Source organism: Ranitomeya variabilis, chromosome 5 (assembly GCF_051348905.1).
Source record: "Ranitomeya variabilis isolate aRanVar5 chromosome 5, aRanVar5.hap1, whole genome shotgun sequence".
Taxonomy (NCBI): domain Eukaryota; kingdom Metazoa; phylum Chordata; class Amphibia; order Anura; family Dendrobatidae; genus Ranitomeya; species Ranitomeya variabilis.
The window spans coordinates 39,208,024-39,228,847 of NC_135236.1; the positions used below are offsets into that span (position 1 = coordinate 39,208,024).

Sequence of the window (20,824 nt, forward strand, 5' to 3'; positions counted from 1 at the left end):
TAACGAAACTACAGCTGTGAACTGGAACAAAAATGCAAAAACAAACATGGACAAGAGTCCAACTTATCTAGTAGTTGTCTAGGAGCAGGAACAAGCACAGAGAGGCTTCTGATAACATTGCTGACCGGCAAGCAACTAACAGAGCAGCAAGGTTATATAGCGACTCCCACATCTTGATGGGAACAGGTGAACAGAGAAGATGAAAACACCAGTTCAATTCCACCAGTAGCCACCGGGGGAGCCCAGAATCCAAATTCACAACAGATGGCTGCGCCTGTGCAGCCGCGCTGGCAGAGAGCCCGCCTCGCAGTGTCTTCTGATTTAATCCCACTGGGGGCCTGGGATCCATGGACATGCGCAGTGCATATCTGAACCTCCACCTCTCACTCATCTCCCTATGGCTTCTTCAGACTGTTCGGTGTCAGCTGGTCCCTAATAGCATGCCACGGCCGTGACACCGCACAGTCTTAAGAAGCCGTAGGGAGGGGAGTGAGAGGCGAGGATATGCACTGCGCATGTCCATGGATCCCAGGCCCCCAGTGGGATTAAATCAGAAGACACTGCGAGGCGGGCTCTCTGCCAGCGCGGCCGCACAGGCGCAGCCATCCTGACACCAAATGATGCCAGAAGACGGGCAGCGCTAAGTGTGCCTGGCCACGGGATAACATAACAGCGCAGGCTCCGGGACGGAATCAAACAACGCTGAGGAGCCGGTGCGCGGCGCCGGGGGGGTAGGAATGACGGCTGTGCTGCGTCACATTACGAAGGAAAGTCCCACCTCCGGGACGGTTTTACGGTTGCAGGGGACACATTTTATAAGTGTTTAGTTCTGTGTTTGCAAGGAGCATGATGAAAAGAGCCACCTTTTCCTTTTGCATCTTTTGTGCTGCACAAGCTGGCTCTTTCAGCTACAAACGCCTTGGGGGGGGGGGGTTAAAGGTTCCCTTTCGACTTTCTCAGGCTTCGGCCTACATTGTGTTCCTCTGCTTTTCCACCTGTCCCTGGGCTCCAACACCGCCAGTTGCCGTCCAGAAGTGCTGTACGCACAGTCAACAGTCCCTCCTCTGTTATTGGGGTTCAGTAACGTCAGCTGTTCCCCTGCTGTGTGTGTGGCAATCCCTCCTACCTCCTCCTACCTCCTCCAACCTCCTCCTCCTCCACCTGTCCCTGGGCTCCAACACCGCCAGTTGCCGTCCAGAAGTGCTGTACGCACAGTCAACAGTCCCTCCTCTGTTATTGGGGTTCAGTAACGTCAGCTGTTCCCCTGCTGTGTGTGTGGCAATCCCTCCTACCTCCTCCAACCTCCTCCAACCTCCTCCTCCTCCACCTGTCCCTGGGCTCCAACACCGCCAGTTGCCGTCCAGAAGTGCTGTACGCACAGTCAACAGTCGCTCCTCTGTTATTGGGGTTCAGTAACGTCAGCTGTTCCCCTGCTGTGTGTGTGGCAATCCCTCCTACCTCCTCCTACCTCCTCCAACCTCCTCCTCCTCCACCTGTCCCTGGGCTCCAACACCGCCAGTTGCCGTCCAGAAGTGCTGTACGCACAGTCAACAGTCCCTCCTCTGTTATTGGGGTTCAGTAACGTCAGCTGTTCCCCTGCTGTGTGTGTGGCAATCCCTCCTACCTCCTCCAACCTCCTCCAACCTCCTCCTCCTCCACCTGTCCCTGGGCTCCAACACCGCCAGTTGCCGTCCAGAAGTGCTGTACGCACAGTCAACAGTCGCTCCTCTGTTATTGGGGTTCAGTAACGTCAGCTGTTCCCCTGCTGTGTGTGTGGCAATCCCTCCTACCTCCTCCAACCTCCTCCAACCTCCTCCTCCTCCACCTGTCCCTGGGCTCCAACACCGCCAGTTGCCGTCCAGAAGTGCTGTACGCACAGTCAACAGTCGCTCCTCTGTTATTGGGGTTCAGTAACGTCAGCTGTTCCCCTGCTGTGTGTGTGGCAATCCCTCCTACCTCCTCCTACCTCCTCCAACCTCCTAATCCTCCACCTGTCCCTGGGCTCCAACACCGCCAGTTGCCGTCCAGAAGTGCTGTACGCACAGTCAACAGTCCCTCCTCTGTTATTGGGGTTCAGTAACGTCAGCTGTTCCCCTGCTGTGTGTGTGGCAATCCCTCCTACCTCCTCCTACCTCCTCCAACCTCCTCCTCCTCCACCTGTCCCTGGGCTCCAACACCGCCAGTTGCCGTCCAGAAGTGCTGTACGCACAGTCAACAGTCCCTCCTCTGTTATTGGGGTTCAGTAACGTCAGCTGTTCCCCTGCTGTGTGTGTGGCAATCCCTCCTACCTCCTCCTACCTCCTCCAACCTCCTCCTCCTCCACCTGTCCCTGGGCTCCAACACCGCCAGTTGCCGTCCAGAAGTGCTGTACGCACAGTCAACAGTCCCTCCTCTGTTATTGGGGTTCAGTAACGTCAGCTGTTCCCCTGCTGTGTGTGTGGCAATCTCTCCTACCTCCTCCTACCTCCTCCAACCTCCTCCTCCTCCACCTGTCCCTGGGCTCCAACACCGCCAGTTGCCGTCCAGAAGTGCTGTACGCACAGTCAACAGTCCCTCCTCTGTTATTGGGGTTCAGTAACGTCAGCTGTTCCCCTGCTGTGTGTGTGGAAATCCCTCCTACCTCCTCCAACCTCCTCCAACCTCCTCCTCCTCCACCTGTCCCTGGGCTCCAACACCGCCAGTTGCCGTCCAGAAGTGCTGTACGCACAGTCAACAGTCGCTCCTCTGTTATTGGGGTTCAGTAACGTCAGCTGTTCCCCTGCTGTGTGTGTGGCAATCCCTCCTACCTCCTCCAACCTCCTCCAACCTCCTCCTCCTCCACCTGTCCCTGGGCTCCAACACCGCCAGTTGCCGTCCAGAAGTGCTGTACGCACAGTCACCAGTCGCTCCTCTGTTATTGGGGTTCAGTAACGTCAGCTGTTCCCCTGCTGTGTGTGTGGCAATCCCTCCTACCTCCTCCTACCTCCTCCAACCTCCTCCTCCTCCACCTGTCCCTGGGCTCCAACACCGCCAGTTGCCGTCCAGAAGTGCTGTACGCACAGTCAACAGTCCCTCCTCTGTTATTGGGGTTCAGTAACGTCAGCTGTTCCCCTGCTGTGTGTGTGGCAATCCCTCCTACCTCCTCCAACCTCCTCCAACCTCCTCCTCCTCCACCTGTCCCTGGGCTCCAACACCGCCAGTTGCCGTCCAGAAGTGCTGTACGCACAGTCAACAGTCCCTCCTCTGTTATTGGGGTTCAGTAACGTCAGCTGTTCCCCTGCTGTGTGTGTGGCAATCCCTCCTACCTCCTCCTACCTCCTCCAACCTCCTCCTCCTCCACCTGTCCCTGGGCTCCAACACCGCCAGTTGCCGTCCAGAAGTGCTGTACACACAGTCAACAGTCCCTCCTCTGTTATTGGGGTTCAGTAACGTCAGCTGTTCCCCTGCTGTGTGTGTGGCAATCCCTCCTACCTCCTCCAACCTCCTCCTCCTCCACCTGTCCCTGGGCTCCAACACCGCCAGTTGCCGTCCAGAAGTGCTGTACGCACAGTCAACAGTCCCTCCTCTGTTATTGGGGTTCAGTAATGTCAGCTGTTCCCCTGCTGTGTGTGTGGCAATCCCTCCTACCTCCTCCAACCTCCTCCAACCTCCTCCTCCTCCACCTGTCCCTGGGCTCCAACACCGCCAGTTGCCGTCCAGAAGTGCTGTACGCACAGTCAACAGTCGCTCCTCTGTTATTGGAGTTCAGTAACGTCAGCTGTTCCCCTGCTGTGTGTGTGGCAATCCCTCCTACCTCCTCCAACCTCCTCCAACCTCCTCCTCCACCTGTCCCTGGGCTCCAACACCGCCAGTTGCCGTCCAGAAGTGCTGTACGCACAGTCAACAGTCGCTCCTCTGTTATTGGGGTTCAGTAACGTCAGCTGTTCCCCTGCTGTGTGTGTGGCAATCCCTCCTACCTCCTCCTACCTCCTCCAACCTCCTCCTCCTCCACCTGTCCCTGGGCTCCAACACCGCCAGTTGCCGTCCAGAAGTGCTGTACGCACAGTCAACTGTCCCTCCTCTGTTATTGGGGTTCAGTAACGTCAGCTGTTCCCCTGCTGTGTGTGTGGCAATCCCTCCTACCTCCTCCTACCTCCTCCAACCTCCTCCTCCTCCACCTGTCCCTGGGCTCCAACACCGCCAGTTGCCGTCCAGAAGTGCTGTACGCACAGTCAACAGTCCCTCCTCTGTTATTGGGGTTCAGTAACGTCAGCTGTTCCCCTGCTGTGTGTGTGGCAATCCCTCCTACCTCCTCCTACCTCCTCCAACCTCCTCCTCCTCCACCTGTCCCTGGGCTCCAACACCGCCAGTTGCCGTCCAGAAGTGCTGTACGCACAGAGCCAAACACCTCGCCAATGTGTTAGTGGGGTTCAGCACCGCCAGCTGTTCCCCTGCTGTGTATACGGCAACGTGAACTGCGACCGCCACGCAGGCACAACAAGTTAAATTTAAGGGAACCTGTCCCCCCCCCCCAGGCGTTTGTTACTGAAGGAGCCACCTTGTGCAGCAGTAATGATGCAAAGGGAAAAAGTGCCTCTTTTCGTGGTGCTCCTTGCAGATGCTGAACCTAACACTTATGAAATGTGTCCTCTCACAGCGTTCAACCGTCCGGTAGGTGGAACTTTCCTTTGTCATGTGACGCAGCTCAGCCGTCATTTTTACCCCCTTGGCGCCGTGCGCCGCCTCCTCAGCGTTGTTTGAATCTGTCCCGGAGCCTGCGCTGTTAGGTTACCCCTTGGCCATGCACACATTTCGCGCTGCCCGTCTTCTGACATCATTTGCTGTCAGGCTGGCTGCGCCTGTGTGGGTGCGCTGTCCGAGATTCAGCCTCGCGGTGTCGTGTAATGTAATCCCACCGCGGGCCTGGGATCCGTGGCCATGCGCAGTGCATATCCTCGCCTCTCACTCCCCTCCCTACGGCTTCTAAAGACTGTTCGGTGTCAGCTGATCCCTAATAGCATGCCACGGCCGTGACACCGCACAGTCTGAAGAAGCCGTAGGGAGGGGAGTGAGAGGCGAGGATATGCACTGTGCATGGCCACGGATCCCAGGCCCGCGGTGGGATTACATTACACGACACCGCGAGGCTGAATCTCGGACAGCGCACCCACACAGGCGCAGCCAGCCTGACAGCAAATGATGTCAGAAGACGGGCAGCGCGAAATGTGTGCATGGCCAAGGGGTAACCTAACAGCGCAGGCTCCGGGACAGATTCAAACAACACTGAGGAGGCGGCGCACGGCGCCAAGGGGGTAAAAATGACGGCTGTGCTGCGTCACATGACAAAGGAAAGTTCCGCCTACCGGACGGTTGAACGCTGTGAGGGGACACATTTCATAAGTGTTAGGTTCAGCATCTGCAAGGACCATAATTAAAAGAGCTAAGTTTACCTTTTCCAGCATTAGTGCTGTACACGATGGCTCTTCCAGCTACAAACGCCTGGGGGGGGGGGGGTTTAAAGGTTTCCTTTCAACTTGCTCCAGTGCAGGCTTCGGCCTACACTCCGCTCCCCCTGCTCCTCCTGCTGACCCTGGGCTCTAACACCGCCAGTTGGGGCCCAGATGTGCTAGCTGCACAGAGAAAAACAACTCGCCAATGTGTCAGTGGGGTTCAGCACCGCCAGCTGTTCCCCTGCTGTGCAGCCGGCAACGTGTCCTGCGACCGCCACGCAGACACAAGAACTGAAATTGAAGGGAACCTGTCCCCCCTCCCCCAGGTGTTTCTATGTTTTACAGCCACCTTGTACAGCAGTAATGCTGCATGTGTGCAAGGTGGCTCAGAAACTTATTCTCCTTGCACTCGTGGAACTGAACACGTCTAAAATGTGTCCTCTGTGACCATTAAAACGTCCCTCAGGTGTGATTTTACTTTGTATTGACACGCAACAAGCTCCTTGGTAACGCTGCCCGTCTTCTGGCATCATTGTTTGGCTGGGTGCGCCTCTGCGGCCGCCTTGCCCCACACAACGCCCCTCGGTGTCTTATTTATTTTGACTGCGAGGGTGTGATTGACGGGCATGATCAGTGCATCAGTTCGCCTGTCCCTCATCTCCTTCCGCCTTCTTCGGACTGTGCGGCTTCATGGCCGTGGCATGCGATAAGGGATCAGCTGACACCACATAGTCTGAAGCAGGTGTAAGAACCCAAGCGAGAGGTGAACATATGTACTGCGCCAGGCCATGAATCCCAGCCCCGCAGTGTTTTAACTATGTCAAGACACTGCGGGGCTGTGATTCATGGGCATCGCGAACCGCACCTGCCGACATCAAATGATGTCAGAGGACGGGCAGCACTAACAGCGCAAGGCCAAGGGATAACACGACAGCGCAGACTCCTGTGCAACACATAACGATGCTCAGGAGGCCGCGCAAAGCACCAAGGTGGCATTTTTGCCAGCTGTACTGCGTCTCTTTACGAAGGGAACTCACGCCTCAAAATCAGTTTGACTGTGTAAGGGCCTAAATGTTATACGTGTTTCATTCAGCGTGTGCAAGGAGCAAAATTAAAAGAGCAACCTTTGACTTGTGCAGCACTACTGCTGCATAAGCTGTGGCTCTTCTACTTTGTAACCCCTGAGGGGGGGTTAAAGGTTACCTTTGAAATTGGATCAATTAGGCTTCGGCCTACACTCTGCTCCCCCTGCAGAGCCCTGGGCTCCAACACCGCCAGTTGGGGCCCGGTACTGCTAGCTGCACAGAGAAAAACACCAGCCAATGTGTCAGTGGGGTTCAGCACCGCCAGCTGTTCCCCTGCTGTGCAGCCGGCAACGTGTCCTGCAACTGCCACGCAGGCACAACAGACCCAAAAGCTGCCGCCAGTGCAGGCTTCGGCCTACACTCTGCTCCATCTCCTCCTCCTGCTGAACCCGGGCTCCAACACCGCCAGTTGGGGCCCGGTACTGCTAGCTGCACAGAGAAAAACACCAGCCAATGTGTCAGTGGGGTTCAGCACCGCCAGCTGTTCCCCTGCTGTGCAGCCGGCATCGTGTCCTGCAAAAGCCACGCAGACACAAGAACTGAAATTGAAGGGAACCTGTCCCCCCTCCCCCAGGCGTTTGTACGTTTTAAAGGCCACTTTGTACAGCGGTAATGCTGCATCTGTGCAAGGTGGCTCATAAACGTATTCTCCTCGCACATGTGGAACTGAAAACACGTCTAAAATGTGTCCTCTGTGTGACCATTTAACCGTCCCGGTGGTGTGACTTTCCTTTGTAATGACACGCTGCAACCCCCTTGGTAGCGCTGCCCGTCTTCTGGCATCATTGTTTGGCTGCCTGCGCCTCTGCGGCCGCCCTGACCCACACAACGCCCCTCGTTGTCTTATTTATTGGGACTGCGAGGGTGTGATTGATGGGCATGATCAGTGCATCAGTTCGCCTGTCCCTCATCTCCTTCCGCCTTCTGCGGACTGTGCGGCTTCATGGCCGTGGCATGCGATAAGGGATCAGATGACGCCGCACAGTCTGAAGCGGGTGTAAGGACCCGAGTGTGAGAGGCGAACATATGTGCTGCGCCAGGCCCTGAATCCCAGCCCCGCAGTGTTTTAACAATGTTAAGACACTGCGGGGCTGGGGTTCATGGTCATCGCGAACCGCACCGGCCGACATTAAATGATGCCAGAACATGGGCAGCGCTAACAGCGCTAGGCCAGGGGATAACACGACAGCGCAGACTCCTGTACAGCAAATAACAACGCTCAGGAGGCTGCACCCAGCACCAAGGTGGGATTCTTGACATCTGTGCTGCGTCTCATTACAAAGGGAACTCGCGCCTCCAACACAGTTTGACTGTATAAAGGGCTAAATGTTATACGTGTTTCATTCAGCGTGTGCAAGGAGCGAAATTAAAAGAGCAACCTTTGACTTGTGCAGCACTACTGCTGCATAAGCTGTGGCTCTTCTACTTTGTAACCCCTGAGGGGGGGTTAAAGGTTACCTTTGAAATTGGTTCAATTAGGCTTCGGCCTACACTCTGCTCCCCCTGCAGAGCCCTGGGCTCCAACACCGCCAGTTGGGGCCCGGTACTGCTAGCTGCACAGAGAAAAACACCAGCCAATGTGTCAGTGGGGTTCAGCACCGCCAGCTGTTCCCCTGCTGTGCAGCCGGCAACGTGTCCTGCAACTGCCACGCAGGCACAACAGACCCAAAAGCTGCCGCCAGTGCAGGCTTCGGCCTACACTCTGCTCCATCTCCTCCTCCTGCTGAACCCGGGCTCCAACACCGCCAGTTGGGGCCCGGTACTGCTAGCTGCACAGAGAAAAACACCAGCCAATGTGTCAGTGGGGTTCAGCACCGCCAGCTGTTCCCCTGCTGTGCAACCGGCAACGTGTCCTGCAACTGCCACGCAGGCACAACAGACCCAAAAGCTGCCGCCAGTGCAGGCTTCGGCCTACACTCTGCTCCATCTCCTCCTCCTGCTGAACCCGGGCTCCAACACCGCCAGTTGGGGCCCGGTACTGCTAGCTGCACAGAGAAAAACACCAGCCAATGTGTCAGTGGGGTTCAGCACCGCCAGCTGTTCCCCTGCTGTGCAGCCGGCATCGTGTCCTGCAAAAGCCACGCAGACACAAGAACTGAAATTGAAGGGAACCTGTCCCCCCTCCCCCAGGCGTTTGTACGTTTTAAAGGCCACTTTGTACAGCGGTAATGCTGCATCTGTGCAAGGTGGCTCATAAACGTATTCTCCTCGCACATGTGGAACTGAAAACACGTCTAAAATGTGTCCTCTGTGTGACCATTTAACCGTCCCGGTGGTGTGACTTTCCTTTGTAATGACACGCTGCAACCCCCTTGGTAGCGCTGCCCGTCTTCTGGCATCATTGTTTGGCTGCCTGCGCCTCTGCGGCCGCCCTGACCCACACAACGCCCCTCGTTGTCTTATTTATTGGGACTGCGAGGGTGTGATTGATGGGCATGATCAGTGCATCAGTTCGCCTGTCCCTCATCTCCTTCCGCCTTCTGCGGACTGTGCGGCTTCATGGCCGTGGCATGCGATAAGGGATCAGATGACGCCGCACAGTCTGAAGCGGGTGTAAGGACCCGAGTGTGAGAGGCGAACATATGTGCTGCGCCAGGCCCTGAATCCCAGCCCCGCAGTGTTTTAACAATGTTAAGACACTGCGGGGCTGGGGTTCATGGTCATCGCGAACCGCACCGGCCGACATTAAATGATGCCAGAACATGGGCAGCGCTAACAGCGCTAGGCCAGGGGATAACACGACAGCGCAGACTCCTGTACAGCAAATAACAACGCTCAGGAGGCTGCACCCAGCACCAAGGTGGGATTCTTGACATCTGTGCTGCGTCTCATTACAAAGGGAACTCGCGCCTCCAACACAGTTTGACTGTATAAAGGGCTAAATGTTATACGTGTTTCATTCAGCGTGTGCAAGGAGCGAAATTAAAAGAGCAACCTTTGACTTGTGCAGCACTACTGCTGCATAAGCTGTGGCTCTTCTACTTTGTAACCCCTGAGGGGGGGTTAAAGGTTACCTTTGAAATTGGTTCAATTAGGCTTCGGCCTACACTCTGCTCCCCCTGCAGAGCCCTGGGCTCCAACACCGCCAGTTGGGGCCCGGTACTGCTAGCTGCACAGAGAAAAACACCAGCCAATGTGTCAGTGGGGTTCAGCACCGCCAGCTGTTCCCCTGCTGTGCAGCCGGCATCGTGTCCTGCAAAAGCCACGCAGACACTTGCTCTTGTACCTTCTGCTCCCCATCCTGGTTCCAGTACCGTCAGCTGGTTCCGGGCAGAGCCTTTGGCTTAGGTGCCTCCCTCTGGGTATCCGAGTTCCACCAACGTCAGGTGGTCCTTGGTAGTGCTTTCAGGCACGGGTACCTCCTGCTTAGTAACCGGGTTCCAGTAACGTCAGCTGGTCCTCGGTAGTTCCATTGGCTCTTGGACCTTCGGGTAGACATCCGAGTTCCAGTTCCATCAGCTGGTTCTCGGCATTTTCTCAGCCTTCTTGTACCTTCTGCTACATTTCCAAGTTCAAGAGACTAAACACGATGACCCGGAAGAACACCCCTAAGATGACGACGACACCAGAGACGACAACCACCGTGATGACGACGACCCTGGAGACGATGACCCTGAAGACCACCGTGATGACGACGACCCCGGAGACGACGACCCTGAAGACCACCCCGATGACGACGACCCCGGAGACGACGACCCTGGAGACGACGACGACCTGGAAGACCGAGAAGCAGAAGAACAAGAGGCTGCAGAACAAAGAGCAGAAGAACATTAAGCATAACACTAAATATCAGAGCAAAAAATATTATCTAAATTATAAGCAGAAGAAGACTAAGCAGTGTATGGGGGTGAGTCCGTTCCTCCTCGTGGTGCCCCTGGATAAAGCCTGATGCTGCAGGCCAAACTGAACGCGGACAAATGTAACTCTTTTGTGACAGGCAGAACGGAAGGTGTAATCTTCAAACTTTTATAGATAACAACTACGGGAATGCCTGTCACAAATAAGAATATGATGAAGAAGTAGAATATGATGAAGATAATAGTAAAATAAAAAGAATATGAACAATGTAACCCAAAAACTAATAGGTAGAAGATGAAGAAGAAGATGAATAAGGTGAAGAAGTTGATGTCAAAGAAGCTGATGATGAGGATAATGAAGAAGAAAGCGTGGGAGAAGTAAAAAAGAAGGTGAAGGGCGTTGAAGTAGTGAAACATCAATATCTGACATAAAAATAAAAAAAAATAACATAGTCAAATTCTTTCTAACGCCGAACGTCATAAAAAAAAAAAAAATCCTGCTATTCTATTACATTGGGCTAAACCTCTGTGCCTTTAATGTCTCCGCCACGTCCCCCAATACATCCTACATTATTCTTAGTTGTTTTCCTTCATGTAGAATGAACCTACAACTTTATAAAGGGTTTATTTTAATTCCGATATTTTCGTCCCATTGACTTGCATTGGGATCGGGTATCGGTATCGGATTGGATCCGATATTTTGACGGTATCGGCCGATACTTTCCGATACCGATACTTTCCGATATCGGAAAGTATCGCTCAACACTATTCTTAACTTGATAGATGATTGTGTTAAGATTGAAAACGGAAACTGCGTAATTCTACTGACAATAGAATAATTCGACTTTGTTGCCACCTGTAGGCAAAGTGTTTAAAAAAGGTGTTTTATTTAAATTATGTAGATTAAAATCTTATCAACAATACTTTGGTGAGAAATATCATTTGAGAATTGAGTTCAAAACATAAAAAAATAATCCATGCCGGGAACAGCTAACACTTTGTTCATGCCATTGTCATATTTGAATTTGTAAGAAAAGAGAGTTTATTACTAGATTTTACATTTTAAACTGGAGAACCCTGAATCTGAATGTCATGATCTTAATTCATCCTTGTTTATATCTTTCCCAAAATGTCATTAAAAGTAGCAAATTTCCAGATGGCTTCCATATATTATCTCATGCACTTTTCATGAGAAGTAATGGAGCACACATGCTTTCCCATCGACCTCGTGGTGCAACGGTAGCGCGTCTGACTCCTCATCAAAAGGTTGCGTGTTTAAATCACGTCGGGGTCAGTTAACTCTTTCATCTTTTCATAACTTGATTTATGCTTGGGTTAAGATTGAAACAGAAACTGCGTAATCCTACTGACAATAGAATAACTCAACTTTGTTGCCACCTGTCAGTGCTGGGTTTAAAAATGAGTTTTATTTAAATTATATAGATTAATATCTTATCAACAATACTTTGACGAGAAATATTATTTGGGAATTGAGTTCAAAGCATTAAAAAAATTAATCAATGCCGGCAACACCTAACAGTTTGTTCACGCCATTGTCATCTTTGAATTTGTAAGAGAAGAGGGATTATTACTAGATTTTTAATTTTAAACTGGAAATCAATGAATCCGAATGTGATGATCGTAATTCAGCCCTCTTTTATGTCTTTTCTAAACTGTGATTGAAAGTAGCAAATTTCCAGATGGCTTCCATATATTATCTCATGCACTTTTCTTGAGAAGTACTGGAGCACATATGCTTTTCAACTTACCTCGTGGTGCAACAGTAGCGCGTCTGACTCCAGATCAGAAGGTTGCGTGTTCAAATCACATAGGGGTCAATTAACTCTTTCATCTTTTCATAACTTGATTGATGCTTGGTTTAAGATTGAAACGAAAATTGCGTAATCCTACTAACAGTAGAATAACTCAACTTTGTTGCAACCTGTCAGCACAGGGTTTAACAAAGTGTTTTATTTAAATTATATAGATTAATATCTTATCAACAATACTTTGACGAGAAATATCCTTTGGGAATTGAGTTCCAAGCATTAAAAAAATGAATCCACTGCGGGAACACCTAACAGTTTCTTTACGCCATTGTCATCTTTGAATTTGTAAAAGAAGAGGGATTATTACTAGATTTTTAATTTTAAACTTGAAATCAATGAATCCGAATGTGATGATCTTAATTCAGCCCTCTTTATGTCTTTTCTAAGCTGTGATTAAAAGTAGCAAATTTCCAGATGGGGTCCATATATTATCTCATGCACTTTTCATTTGAAGTATTGCAGCAAACATGCTTTTCAACTGACCTTGTGCACAATGGTAGCACTTCTGACTCAAGGTCATAAGGTTGCATGTTGATATCACATCAGGGTCAAGTAGCTATTTCGTCTATTCATAACTTGATAGATGATTGTGTTAAGATTGAAAACGGAAACTGCGTAATTCTACTGACAATAGAATAATTCGACTTTGTTGCCACCTGTAGGCAAAGTGTTTAAAAAAGGTGATTTTTTTTAATTATGTAGATTAAAATCTTATCAGCAATACTTTGGTGAGAAATATCATTTGAGAATTGAGTTCAAAACATAAAAAAATAATCCATGCCGGGAACAGCTAACACTTTGTTCATGCCATTGTCATCTTTGAATTTGTAAGAAAAGAGAGTTTATTACTAGATTTTACATTTTAAACTGGAAAACCCTGAATCTGAATGTCATGATCTTAATTCATCCTTGTTTATATCTTTCCCAAAATGTCATTAAAAGTAGCAAATTTCCAGATGGCTTCCATATATTATCTCATGCACTTTTCTTGAGAAGTAATGGAGCACACATGCTTTTCAACTGACCTCGTGGCGCAATGGTAGCGTGTCTGACTCCAGATCAGAAGGTTGCGTGTTCAAATCACATCGGGGTCAATTAACTCATCTTTTCATAACTTGATTGATGCTTGGGTTAAGATTGAAACGGAAACTGCGTAATCTTACTAACAGTAGAATAACTCAACTGTTGCAACTTGGCAGCACAGGGTTTAACAAAGTGTTTTATTTAAATTATATAGATTAATATCTTATCAACAATACTTTGACGAGAAATATCCTTTGGGAATTGAGTTCAAAGCATTAAAAAAATGAATCCACTGCGGGAACACCTAACAGTTTGTTCACGCCATTGTCATCTTTGAATTTGTAAGAGAAGAGGGATTATTACTAGATTTTTAATTTTAAACTGGAAATCAATGAATCCAAATGTGATGATCTTAATTCAGCCCTCTTTATGTCTTTTCTAAACTGTGATTAAAAGTAGCAAATTTCCAGATGGCTTCCATATATTATCTCATGCACTTTTCTTGAGAAGTACTGGAGTACACATGCTTTTCAACTGATCTCGTGGCACAACGGTAGTGCGTCTGACTCCAGATCAGAAGGTTGCGTGTTCAAATCACGTTGGGGTCATTTAACTCTTTCGTCTATTCATAACTTGATAGATGATTGTGTTAAGATTGAAAACGGAAACTGCGTAATTCTACTGACAATAGAATAATTCGACTTTGTTGCAACCTGTCAGCACAGGGTTTAACAAAGTGTTTTATTTAAATTATATAGACTAATATCTTATCAACAATACTTTGACGAGAAATATCCTTTGGGAATTGAGTTCAAAGCATTAAAAAAATTAATCAATGCCGGCAACACCTAACAGTTTGTTCACGCCATTGTCATCTTTGAATTTGTAAGAGAAGAGGGAATATTACTAGATTTTTAATTTTAAACTGGAAATCAATGAATCCGAATGTGATGATCTTAATTCAGCCTTCTTTTATGTCTTTTTTAAACTGTGATTGAAAGTAGCAAATTTCCAAATGGCTTCCATATATTATCTCATGCACTTTTCTTGAGAAGTACTGGAGCACACATGCTTTTCAACTGTCCTCGTGGCGCAACGGTGGCGCAACGGTAGCGCGTCTGACTCCAGATCAGAAGGTTCTTTTATGTCTTTTCTAAACTGTGATTGAAAGTAGCAAATTTCCAAATGGCTTCCATATATTATCTCATGCACTTTTCTTGAGAAGTACTGGAGCACATGTGCTTTTCAACTGACCTCGTGGTGCAACAGTAGCGCGTCTGACTCCAGATCAGAAGGTTGCGTGTTCAAATCACGTCGGGGTCAATTAACTCTTTCATCTTTTCATAACTTGATTGATGCTTGGGTTAAGATTGAAACGAAAATTGCGTAATCCTACTAACAGTAGAATAACTCAACTTTGTTGCAACCTGTCAGCACAGGGTTTAACAAAGTGTTTTATTTAAATTATATAGATTAATATCTTATCAACAATACTTTGACGAGAAATATCCTTTGGGAATTGAGTTCAAAGCATTAAAAAAATTAATCAATGCCGGCAACACCTAACAGTTTGTTCACGCCATTGTCATCTTTGAATTTGTAAGAGAAGAGGTATTATTACTAGATTTTTAATTTTAAACTGGAAATCAATGAATCCGAAGGTGATGATCTTAATTTAGCCTTCTTTTATGTCTTTTCTAAACTGTGATTGAAAGTAGCTAATTTCCAAATGGCTTCCATATATTATCTCATGCACTTTTCTTGAGAAGTACTGGAGCACACGTGCTTTTCAACTGACCTCGTGGTGCAACGGTAGCGCATCTGACTCCAGATCAGAAGGTTGCGTGTTCAAATCACGTCGGGGTCAATTAACTCTTTCATCTTTTCATAACTTGATTGATGCTTGGGTTAAGATTGAAACGGAAACTGCATAATCTTACTAACAGTAGAATAACTCAACTTTGTTGCAACCTGGCAGCACAGGGTTTAACAAAGTGTTTTATTTAAATTATATAGATTAATATCTTATCAACAATACTTTGATGAGAAATATCCTTTGGGAATTGAGTTCAAAGCATTAAAAAAATGAATCCACTGCGGGAACACCTAACAGTTTGTTTACGCCATTGTCATCTTTGAATTTGTAAGAGGAGAGGTATTACTAGATTTTTAATTTTAAACTGGAAATCAATGAATCCAAATGTGATGATCTTAATTCAGCCCTCTTTATGTCTTTTCTAAACTGTGATTGAAAGTAGAAAATTTCCAAATGGCTTCCATATATTATCTCATGCACTTTTCTTGAGAAGTACTGGAGCACACATGCTTTTCAACTGACCTCGTGGCGCAACAGTAGCGCGTCTGAATCCAGATCAGAAGGTTGCGTGTTCAAATCACGTCGGGGTCAATTAACTCTTTGATTGAAAGTAGCAAATTTCCAGATGGCCTCCATATATTATCTCATGCACTTTTCATGAGAAGTAATGGAGCACACATGCTTTTCAATCGACCTCGTGGTGCAACGGTAGCGCGTCTGACTCCAAATCAGAAGGTTGCGTGTTTAAATCAGGTCGGGGTCAATTAACTCTTTCATCTTTTCATAACTTGATTGATGCTTTGGTTAAGATTGAAACGGAAACTGCGTAATCCTACTGACAATAGAATAACTCAACTTTATTGCCACCTGTCAGTGCTAGGTTTAAAAATAAGTTTTATTTAAATTATATAGATTAATATCTTATCAACAATACTTTGACAAGAAATATTATTTGGGAATTGAGTTCAAAGCATTAAAAAAATTAATCAATGCCGGCAACACCTAACAGTTTGTTCACGCCATTGTCATTTTTGAATTTGTAAGAGAAGAGGGATTATTACTAGATTTTTAATTTTAAACTGGAAATCAATGAATCCGAATGTGATAATCTTAATTCAGCCCTCTTTTATGTTTTTTCAAAACTGTGATTGAAAGTAGCAAATTTCCACATGGCTTCCATATATTATCTCATGCACTTTTCTTGAGAAGTACTGGAGCAGACGTGCTTTTCAACTGACCTCGTGGTGCAACGGTAGCGCGTCTGACTCCAGATCAGAAGGTTGCATGTTCAAATCACGTTGGGGTCAATTAACTCTTTCATCTTTTCATAACATGATTGATGCTTGGGTTAAGTTTGAAACGGAAACTGCGTAATCCTACTAACAGTAGAATGACTCAACTTTGTTGCAACCTGGCAGCACAGGGTTTAACAAAGTGTTTTATTTAAATTATATAGATTAATATCTTATCAACAATACTTTGACGAGAAATATCCTTCGGGAATTGAGTTCCAAGCATTAAAAAAATGAATCCACTGCGGGAACACCTAACAGTTTGTTTACGCCATTGTCATCTTTGAATTTGTAAAAGAAGAGGGATTATTACTAGATTTTTAATTTTAAACTTGAAATCAATGAATCCGAATGTGATGATCTTAATTCAGCCCTCTTTATGTCTTTTCTAAGCTGTGATTAAAAGTAGCAAATTTCCAGATGGGGTCCATATATTATCTCATGCACTTTTCATTTGAAGTATTGCAGCAAACATGCTTTTCAACTGACCTTGTGCACAATGGTAGCACTTCTGACTCAAGGTCATAAGGTTGCATGTTGATATCACATCAGGGTCAAGTAGCTCTTTCGTCTATTCATAACTTGATAGATGATTGTGTTAAGATTGAAAACGGAAACTGCGTAATTCTACTGACAATAGAATAATTCGACTTTGTTGCCACCTGTAGGCAAAGTGTTTAAAAAAGGTGTTTTATTTAAATTATGTAGATTAAAATCTTATCAGCAATACTTTGGTGAGAAATATCATTTGGGAATTGAGTTCAAAACATAAAAAAATAATCCATGCCGGGAACAGCTAACACTTTGTTCATGCCATTGTCATCTTTGAATTTGTAAGAAAAGAGAGTTTATTACTAGATTTTACATTTTAAACTGGAAAACCCTGAATCTGAATGTCATGATCTTAATTCATCCTTGTTTATATCTTTCCCAAAATGTCATTAAAAGTAGCAAATTTCCAGATGGCTTCCATATATTATCTCATGCACTATTCATAAGAAGTAATGGAGCAGACTTGCTTTTCAACTGACCTCGTGGCGCAACGGTAGCGCGTCTGACTCCAGATCAGAAGGTTGCGTGTTCAAATCACGTCGGGGTCAATAAACTCTTTCATCTTTTCATAACTTGATTGATGCTTGGGTTTAGATTGAAACGAAAATTGCGTAATCCTACTAACAGTAGAATAACTCAACTTTGTTGCAACCTGTCAGCACGGGGTTTAACAAAGTGTTTTGTTTAAATTATATAGATTAATATCTTATCAACAATACTTTGACGAGAAATATCCTTTGGGAATTGAGTTCAAAGCATTAAAAAAATGAATCCACTGCGGGAACACCTAACAGTTTGTTTACGCCATTGTCATCTTTGAATTTGTAAGAGAAGAGGGATTATTACTAGATTTTTAAGTTTAAACTGGAAATCAATGAATCCAAATGTGATGATCTTAATTCAGCCCTCTTTATGTCTTTTCTAAACTGTGATTAAAAGTAGAAAATTTCCAAATGGCTTTCATATATTATCTCATGCACTTTTCTTAAGAAGTACTGGAGCACACATGCTTTTCAACTGACCTCGTGGTGCAACGGTAGCGCGTCTGACTCCAGATCAGAAGGTTGCGTGTTCAAATCACGTCGGGGTCAATTAACTCTTTCATCTTTTCATAACTTGATTGATGCTTGGGTTAAGATTGAAACGGAAACTGCGTAATCTTACTAACAGTAGAATGACTCAACTTTGTTGCAACTTGGCAGCACAGGGTTTAACAAAGTGTTTTATTTAAATTATATAGATTAATATCTTATCAACAATACTTTGATGAGAAATACCCTTTGGGATTTGAGTTCAAAGCATTAAAAAAATGAATCCACTGCGGGAACACCTAACAGTTTTTTCACGCCATTGTTATCTTTGAATTTGTAAGAGAAGAGGGATTATTACTAGATTTTTAATTTTAAACTGGAAATCAATGAATCCGAAAGTGATGATCTTAATTCAGCCCTCTTTATGTCTTTTCTAAACTGTGATTGAAAGTAGCAAATTTCCAGATGGGGTCCATATATTATCTCATGCACTTTTCATGTGAAGTATTGCAGCAAACATGCTTTTCAACTGACCTTGTGCACAATGGTAGCACTTCTGACTCAAGGTCATAAGGTTGCATGTTGATATCACATCAGGGTCAAGTAGCTCTTTCGTCTATTCATAACTTGATAGATGATTGTGTTAAGATTGAAAACGGAAACTGCGTAATTCTACTGACAATAGAATAATTCGACTTTGTTGCCACCTGTAGGCAAAGTGTTTAAAAAAGGTGTTTTATTTAAATTATGTAGATTAAAATCTTATCAACAATACTTTGGTGAGAAATATCATTTGAGAATTGAGTTCAAAACATAAAAAAATAATCCATGCCGGGAACAGCTAACACTTTGTTCATGCCATTGTCATCTTTGAATTTGTAAGAAAAGAGAGTTTATTACTAGATTTTACATTTTAAACTGGAAAACCCTGAATCTGAATGTCATGATCTTAATTCATCCTTGTTTATATCTTTCCCAAAATGTCATTAAAAGTAGCAAATTTCCAGATGGCTTCCATATATTATCTCATGCACTTTTCATGAGAAGTAATGGAGCACACATGCTTTTCAATCGACCTCGTGGTGCAACGGTAGCGCGTCTGTCTCCAGATCAGAAGGTTGCGTGTTCAAATCATGTTGGGGTCAATTAACTCTTTCATCTTTTCATAACTTGATTTATGCTTGGGGTAAGATTGAAACGGAAACTGCGTAATCCTACTGACAATAGAATAACTCAACTTTGTTGCCACCTGCCAGTGCTGGGTTTAAAAATGAGTTTTATTTAAATTATATAGATTAATATCTTATCAACAATACTTTGACGAGAAATATTATTTGGGAATTGAGTTCAAAGCATTAAAAAAATTAATCAATGCCGGCAACACCTAACAGTTTGTCCACGCCGTTGTCATCTTTGAATTTATAAGAGAAGAGGGATTATTACTAGATTTTTAATTTTAGTTTTAAAAAGGTTTTATTGAAATTTCAACTTTTATAAAACGAAATTGCAATGTAAATGAACTCCCTCGCAGGGGAGTCTATAACTAAGATATAAAAGAACACATATTCCTTATAAATACAAGGGTGGACAAGACAAAGACAACACAAGGGAAGAACATGAAGGAGAGGGGGAACTGTATTTACTTTTTTTATTTATAACAAACATTATCCCCATGGAATCAAATCGCTATGGGGACAGATGAAGAGTCTGACTCAAGTGTAGATTAGGTTGCAGATCCATCCAAGGGCCCCATATCTTAAAGAACTGATCCCACATATCATTTCTAGTGGCCTCAATACGTTCATAGAACATAATGTTATTCATCCTTTCTTTATCCATTCGTAGCGACAATGTGGGGTTCCTCCATTTTGAAGCAATGTGAATTTTAGTAGCCATAAAAAGAAAAGAAACCAACTTAAATAGGTTTTTAGGAAGAGCTAGGTGTCTCGCCCCAAGCAGGAAGACAGAGGCGTCTAGATCAGTTTTTTTCCCCGCCAGTTGGTCAACCAAAAGGTTTATCTTTTGCCATAGGTTGGACACCACTGGGCATGTCCACCATATATGTTTCATGTCCCCGGGTAGGTTACATCCCCGAAACCATAAATTTGAGACATTGGGAAATATGCTATGAAGTTTAGTTGGCACTAGATAAGTCCTATGAAGGACCTTGATCGAGGTTTTCACTAGTGATGACTGGTGACTGCCCCTAGTCAGCGTGTCGCAGCACCTCCTCCAATTTTCCAACGTCAGCTCGACACCCAACTCTTCCTCCCACCGTTTCATGAAACCCAACTTCTTTGTATCATGGGGTGGGTTTATAATAGAATAAAGCAAAGATATTTTCCCCCTTCCCATTGGGTCTGAAAGGCATTTTTGTTCATAACCGGAGACAGGAACGGGGCGTTTACCATGGATTAGGCCACTTGCAAAGTGCAAAATCTGATTAATGTGCATTGTTTCTCTAATCGGGGGTTCAAACTTCCTCACGAAGTCTGCTCTGTCCATCAGGACACCGAAGGGGTCACACAAGTGTTTTATTGTAGTAATCCCTCTCAATATCCACCAAGTGAACAAACGGGAGTCCAGACCAGGAGTGAACATCGGGTTGCCTAATATAGAGGTTAATGGGGAGGGATCTGATTGCAGCGAATATTTGAATCTAGCTCTTCTCCACAAATTGAAAGAGTAAGCAGTATAAGGTGCTGTTATAAATAGTTGTTTGGGGATTTTTCCCGTAGACCACATTAGGCCTGGCAATGAGAGTGGCTTAATAAGATGTGACTCTAGATGAACCCATCTTGGCTTGTTATTTTGTGCGCATATACTTGTTAGTTGTGCTATTTGTGCCGCTTTATAGTATAGGGATAGATTTGGAAGCGAAACTCCACCATGTCTTCTATGGAAGAACATTAATTTTGGAGGGATTCTAGCCCTTTTATTCTGCCATATAAATTTAGAGATCGTGGCTTGAAGGCTTGAAAATGTTTTAGC

The 20,824-nt window shown here is 45.9% G+C and overlaps 8 non-coding genes across 8 annotated transcripts; all 8 read left to right on the forward strand.

The window, feature by feature from the left end:
* Positions 1-13,141: 13,141 nt before the first annotated feature.
* TRNAW-CCA (transfer RNA tryptophan (anticodon CCA)) lies at positions 13,142-13,213 on the forward strand. Its single transcript has one exon. It is a non-coding gene; the product is annotated as a tRNA-Trp (tRNA).
* A 465-nt stretch (positions 13,214-13,678) lies between these two features.
* TRNAW-CCA (transfer RNA tryptophan (anticodon CCA)) lies at positions 13,679-13,750 on the forward strand. Its single transcript has one exon. It is a non-coding gene; the product is annotated as a tRNA-Trp (tRNA).
* Positions 13,751-14,393: 643 nt separating this feature from the next.
* Positions 14,394-14,465, forward strand: TRNAW-CCA (transfer RNA tryptophan (anticodon CCA)). Its single transcript has one exon. It is a non-coding gene; the product is annotated as a tRNA-Trp (tRNA).
* Positions 14,466-14,937: 472 nt separating this feature from the next.
* Positions 14,938-15,009, forward strand: TRNAW-CCA (transfer RNA tryptophan (anticodon CCA)). Its single transcript has one exon. It is a non-coding gene; the product is annotated as a tRNA-Trp (tRNA).
* A 468-nt stretch (positions 15,010-15,477) lies between these two features.
* TRNAW-CCA (transfer RNA tryptophan (anticodon CCA)) lies at positions 15,478-15,549 on the forward strand. The gene has a single exon. It is a non-coding gene; the product is annotated as a tRNA-Trp (tRNA).
* A 644-nt stretch (positions 15,550-16,193) lies between these two features.
* Positions 16,194-16,265, forward strand: TRNAW-CCA (transfer RNA tryptophan (anticodon CCA)). Its single transcript has one exon. It is a non-coding gene; the product is annotated as a tRNA-Trp (tRNA).
* Positions 16,266-17,278: 1,013 nt separating this feature from the next.
* Positions 17,279-17,350, forward strand: TRNAW-CCA (transfer RNA tryptophan (anticodon CCA)). Its single transcript has one exon. It is a non-coding gene; the product is annotated as a tRNA-Trp (tRNA).
* A 471-nt stretch (positions 17,351-17,821) lies between these two features.
* On the forward strand, positions 17,822-17,893 carry TRNAW-CCA (transfer RNA tryptophan (anticodon CCA)). The gene has a single exon. It is a non-coding gene; the product is annotated as a tRNA-Trp (tRNA).
* The last annotated feature ends 2,931 nt before the right edge of the window (positions 17,894-20,824 follow it).